Source organism: Ictidomys tridecemlineatus, chromosome 4 (genome assembly GCF_052094955.1).
Source record: "Ictidomys tridecemlineatus isolate mIctTri1 chromosome 4, mIctTri1.hap1, whole genome shotgun sequence".
NCBI lineage: Eukaryota > Metazoa > Chordata > Mammalia > Rodentia > Sciuridae > Ictidomys > Ictidomys tridecemlineatus.
In genome coordinates, this window is record NC_135480.1 from 141738398 (window position 1) to 141744736 (window position 6339).

The following is a 6339-nucleotide window of genomic DNA, read 5'->3' on the forward strand; positions in this document are numbered from 1 at the left end:
CAGACCAGATTGCTTTATCTTTGTAGGTACTCAATAAATGCACATTGAGGAAAACGTGGATGTATCTTCATTTGTACACCCAGCCCAAGGGGTGTTTACGCTGCAACCCTATGATTAGAAGAAAAGGAACTAAATCTAAGGTATAGACCAACCAAGGGGATGTTCATGGAAATGAATGGACTTCAGAGATGTGCTCTGGGATCACAGAGTCAACTGAAGAGAAGCAATAGCCTGAAGAGAGTAAAAGTGGGCTTTTGGGGGTCGGAACAGCTCAGGTGACAAACTGAAGAGGAGAGGCAAACTCACAGAAGTCCATTGTCACGAGAAACAAATGAGGCCTCAGAAGAGGACCCGGCCTCTGAACAGAGGCAACAGACCTTGTGTGTTGGAGGGAAATAGCAATTATGAGACAGCTTGGATCCTGCCACCTGAGTGTATTCCAGCCCAGCTCCATGAACTCCTTCCTACCTGGGTCCAGGAGAAAGGCTGGAAAAGCCAAAAGATCAGTTTCCCTGAATCTCTGCAAAACATTGGGCCACAAAAAGCCCCATGGCTGTATGGCTGCTGAATGTGTCAGTATTAACTAGAAAGTGGGTGGGAAGCACCCCACCTTCTTGCTATGAGCCACCAACCTTGTGGCACGTTGAGGTCTGCAGCAGGGAGGAGCAGCATGGTGGCTGTGTTGGGGTTGAAGCGGATTTCTGAGCATGTGTGTTCACTTGTAGAATGTCTCTCCAAATCCAGGGAGCTAAGGCTCTAGGTCACCTGCTGGGATCAAGAAGGAGGCTGAGAACCCTGGAGGTTGACTTGTTCAAGTTAATGGTGGCCCCAGAGACTAGGGAGGCCCATGAACACCTTGGGCTAACCCTAGATGATATGTTTTCTTCCCTATAAGCTTTTGCAAACAGAAAGGCAGAATAAGCATTATATACCCCCCAAACATTGCCAAAAACAGCAGTGAAACCCTAGCTTAGCAACTGATTCATAGTCTCTGACTTAATCAGTAAGATTGAGGATCTACACATTGTGTGATTTGATCTAAATTGAACAGGCACAAGGTAACACTCACAGAAAAGGTCTGATCACTAGGGGACAGAACAGATAGCCACTGGGAGGGTGACAGAGAATATAGCTCTGAACAGGCATATGTGGTATATGTGTATGTCCGTATGTGTCATGTACAAAGACACATTATAGAAGCCACATGTTGAGAAGCCAAGTCACAGTATTATCACTCAAATGGAGGCTTTAAACACAAAGCACAAAACACTAGGGATTTAAAGATGTTAAGCGAAACTAGTTTCCTCAGATTTTCTAAGTCCCCAAGGCCCAGATTAATTGGTGATAATGAAGAAATTCTACCACCAGACATCACAAGATGCCTCAGTGACTTAATACCAGTGAATCACAACTCTACTTGAACATTAGAACCATCTGGGGAGCTGTTTCTTTTTTAGTATAGGAAGTTTAGCTTCGCTAGATCAATCAGATCATCATTTCTGGGTAGAACCAAAGCCCTAAAATTTCCTTTAAGCTCTTGAAGGTGATTCTACTGATCCAGGGTTAAGAATACACTGGTTTAATCCTTTCGTGATTAACAAAATTAGTACTTTAATTATTACCATAAGTGGAGTGGAGACTGTTTAAAGGAGTAAAAAAGTGTTATATCAAGAATAAGAGCATAATTTTGTCTCTGAGATCATAAACTTTGGAGCAAGACCACGTGGATTTAAATTGTAACTCTGCCACTTACTATCTGTGAACTGAGAGCACATCATTTGGTATCTTTGTTCCTCAGTTTCATCATCTGTTAAATGGAAACAATAACAGTGCCTACCTCACCGGGCAGTCATAAGGACTAAGTAGATTTGTATTTTAGAGTGCTCAAAAGAATGCCTGGCCTGCTGTTTACTATATAATATTTATCCTTAATTTTCTAACAACCAAGTTGTTCACAGGTCTAGGTTTGTAGTTGAAATTGATGATGCAATCTATCTTCAACATAGCCTTTCATAAAGCATCCTGTCTTTGGGGATGCCAGGCCACAGACAATAGAAATATATATATTGAACCATTATTAAGCTGTGGCCTTGATGTTCTATCAGAATAGAAGAAAAATCTAAATTATTGAGTGGATGCCATTCCAAATACCAACTCGTACGCCATTAAAAATAGTAATGTGGAAAATGGCTTCAGGATTAAAATAGAAATATTTATTTGATGACACTTGAGGTAGTGCAGCATACAAAATGGAATGGAATACACGAAGTGGCATCTTACAAGATTATATTTCTAGAGGCCAAAGGAAATTACCTTGGGTCTTGGTTATAACCCGAGGGGCAAGTCTCTCTCTGTGTCCAATGAAAGTGTGTTTGAAAAAAAGAAACAGAAACTTTTAACTGGGACATCTTGTTTTATGAATAGTTAGAAACCCCAATAATTTTTCTCCAAACCGAAAATGCTGCTTTTTGAATTTCCCATCTTACAAGTTAATATATACTTTAAAAAATGTATTTTTTTTTAATGTGGAAGTTTTACTTATCATGGCAGGTTCAAATTAGACATCTGAATATTCAGCTTATTGAACTCAGAATATCTCCCATGGTGGTGGAGAATGGGGATGCTTCATGGAGAAACTACTTCCTGCATCTGAAGGTTTCACTCCAAAAGAAGGCAGTAGCACTTCACTCTTGCCATGGAAATGTCTTGTAGTAGGGGCTGCCTCCTGCATCTCTGCTAATTTTCCGCACGACAACAACAACATCACCACATTCTCCCAGAAGGGAACAGCCACACTGAATTGGCCTCTGCTTGGGTCTCCAGCATGTCTTCAAGTCTATTGATTCTTGCATTCTGCTTCTTCCTTCAAGGTTCACTTTCTTTATATTTGAAATATATCCTTTAGTAACTTATTTCAGCAAAGAATTGTGAAAGGTTAAGTTTCCTAGGTTTTGAAAACATCAGTCAGAAAAGCACAGTTTAGTGAGGCACAGACTTCTAGGATAAAGTCCTGGTTAAATATGGTGGATTAAGCATAACCATCCAAGTTTTGCTTTTCCAGAAATCATGTAAAAACTACAACAAATAGTTTTCATTTAGAAATGTATGAGCCTTTGAGGATATGCAGAATGGGAGAGAAGACAAAATCAAACTTTTAAAATCTAGAAAGAGAATACATAATAAAAACTGACCAAGCAGATAAAAGAAAGTAAAATTTGCAGCTGGCTTGGTTTTTGCTGTGGTATTATCAAGAATCTAGGAAGCACAGGACACGGGGGTAAAGAGGATGACTTATAATAAGGAGGATGAGAAAAACTGCTGAGAAGCTCTCCTGCCCTAGATTCCCTCTTTATCCCACACTACTGGGTGACTTCTCCTACCCACCCTGGCAAAAGAATGATGTTTATTCTCTAGAGAGGATAAAACAGGTACACTGGACTTGGAGGCCACATCCTGAAACTAGGGGAAGCAAATGAAGATAGTGAAGACTGAGACCTTGCCTCTAAGCCCCACCCCTCCACTCACTTCCAGAACTGTTAGGACTAGACCCTTTTCTCTCCCAACAGAAGAATTAGAAGAATGGAAGAATCAGTCATCTTTGAAGACGCTGATCAGCCCAGAGGAAAATGTAACCATGCTGATATCAAGGTTTTGTCCAAGAAATGGCCCAGCCAGATCAACCTCCAATGAAACTCAATCAGATCTTCAAATCAATTTTGTACCCATCCACAATTAAATATGAAGAGACATCTAATACTAAGTATTTCTATCAGATTTAGAAGATGAAGAATGCCTGTAATATATGAAATAGGATTAAACAAACAAACCATAAACAGAAAAAAGTAACTTGGAGGAAAAATAAACTCCAAAAGGAAGAACAAATTTCTATTTCCTTAAAGAGATGAGCAGTGATACTTAATCCTGGAAACAAAGTCGGAATGCTATATAAAAAGAAGCATTCCAAGAACATAAACGAGAGTTTTTAAATATTTTAAAACATGGCAGCAGAGCTGAACCTCTCGATAAAAAATTTGGAGGTTCAGGTTGAATCTACCTCCCAAGAAGTACAGCAAAAAGCAAAGAGAAAGAAAATAAGAGAAAAATTATATTATCTAAATTTATATCAACATACTTGTATTTTATAGAGAAGATATAAAATATTACCTTACATTATAAAACATTGCATAAAACAGTCTAGGAAGGTCAAAGGCTGAGCAATTTGAGTTTCAGAAGGAGAGAAGAAATAAAATGAATGAGAAAAAAAGTTAAAGAAATAACTTAAGAAAAATTTATGAACTAAAATACATGTTTTCAGATTGAATGACTCACAATATTCTCAGAACAGCAGATGAAAATAGACTCCTACCTGAGCACACCATTGTGAAGTATCAGAAAAAAAGGAAAAGATGCTCTCAAAAGCTCTCAGAAGGTGAATACATATCACACACCCCAAAGCAGCTTTTCCATCATAATAATGTAGGCACTGGTGATTGATCTAAACAAAATCACCCCCATTGTTATGTTATGTTATGTTATGTTATGTTATAGTCTTGGAAGTATGCATGTCCACAGTGGGTGGGAAAAGAAGGGGGAAAATCCTTATTTTTTCAATGTAGAAACAATAATAACAATTATTATTTATTATCCTTTGTCTCTGATGGGGATGCTATTGAGAGTTTATTGATGCACTAATATTTGCTCCTGTGTGTAAAATCTGTCTTTATTCTCTGGCTACTATTAAGTTTCACTCCTTGTCTTTGGTCTTATTTAGTTTCTCTAGGGTTCAGTTGCAATGAAGATATGATGGGGCTTATCTGAGATCCTTCAAGAATTACGGTATAGCATGATAGTTGTATATTGGGCTAGTTAATATCTCTGGGCACAAAAGTTATGCCTATAAACATAAATCTCTGGAAACATGAGAACAGCCTCTGGATGATGCTCAAAGATAGAGGATTCTGAAAGGAGACTGACTATGAGTCTTTTTTCTGGGCTTTTCCATAGAAAACAAAATGAAACGACCACTCCCACCCAGGGAGTACAGTTATACAACACGGAGTGGAATATGACCCATTGCTCGGGGACAGAAGAGCTGTGGAGTGCTCTAGACTTATAGGAGAAGTGAAGTCAATGCGGGCCAGGCTGTGCTTCCACTGATTATTAAGAAGTGGCCAACTGGGTGGCAACCCCCCAGTCATTGCCTCTGCCCCACCATCCCACCCACCCGCAGTCTGTATGAGAGAAGATTAGGGAAAGCAGAATCCTGTGAGATGGGTGCTGTTACTGTTTTGGTGAGCCCCACTGGCCAGAGGCAGCAGGGTTATTCTAGTATGATGAGAGCGGATTGTTGGAGCTTGCGCCCTGGGGATTTAGATGAAATTTTCAGCCCATAGTCAGTGCAGCATATTGAAAAATTGAGCATCAGAATAACTAACATTCATCTTACATTCGTTTAAGCCTCCCCATTTTAGCAAACAATGAATAAAAATTGAAAAATAAAACTGGAGTCAAGAATAGCTAAATAATGTTTTTTGGTGGGAGGTGGGTACCAGGGATTGAACTTAGAGACACTTGACCACTGAGCCACATCTCCAGCCCTATTTTGAGTTTTATTTAGAGACAGAGTCTCACTGAGTTGCTTAGCACCTTCCTTTTGCTAAGGCTAGCTTTGAACTCATGATCCTCCTATCTCAGCCTCCTGAGCCGCTGGGGTTACATTGTGCACCCCTGCACCCTGCCAGAATGAACTTTTTGACAACAAAAACATCAAAAGTTTTTCAGACTTATTTTCTCCCCCTTTAAAGAATAGTAATAATTAACAAAGGCGTAAATCAAGAAGAGAACAACTGAATAATAACCAGCATAGGAAGTTTAGAGCCAAAACTTCCCTGATCTTCAATTGATCTTGAGCAAATGGCTTCAGCTCTCTGTTCTTCAGCTTTCCTAGCTTGACAATGAAAGTACTCTGATAAACCCCCACCCCTCATTATGGTGGTTGGAAGTTTCACTGGATTCAATATTGTCAACTAAGCTCACAGCATGAGGAAAGCCAAGGCAGACATTCTACTCCTTTCAAATTTATAGAAGAATCTATAAAACAATATCTTGAGCAAGAATCATTAGGTGTTTATTTTTATTATTTGCATGAAATACTTCAAATAATAAAATAGAAACTTTACATACAACCACTAATATTCTACATTAAAAGTCTAAATACGCAGACTCCCAATTTCAGGCAATCCACCCATGTTTCTTGCCTCTTGTCCTGGTGACATGTTGGAGTCCAATGCAGAGGAGAGGAAGTAGCTCAGCAAATGGGCAAGGAGGCCAGTTCTTTCC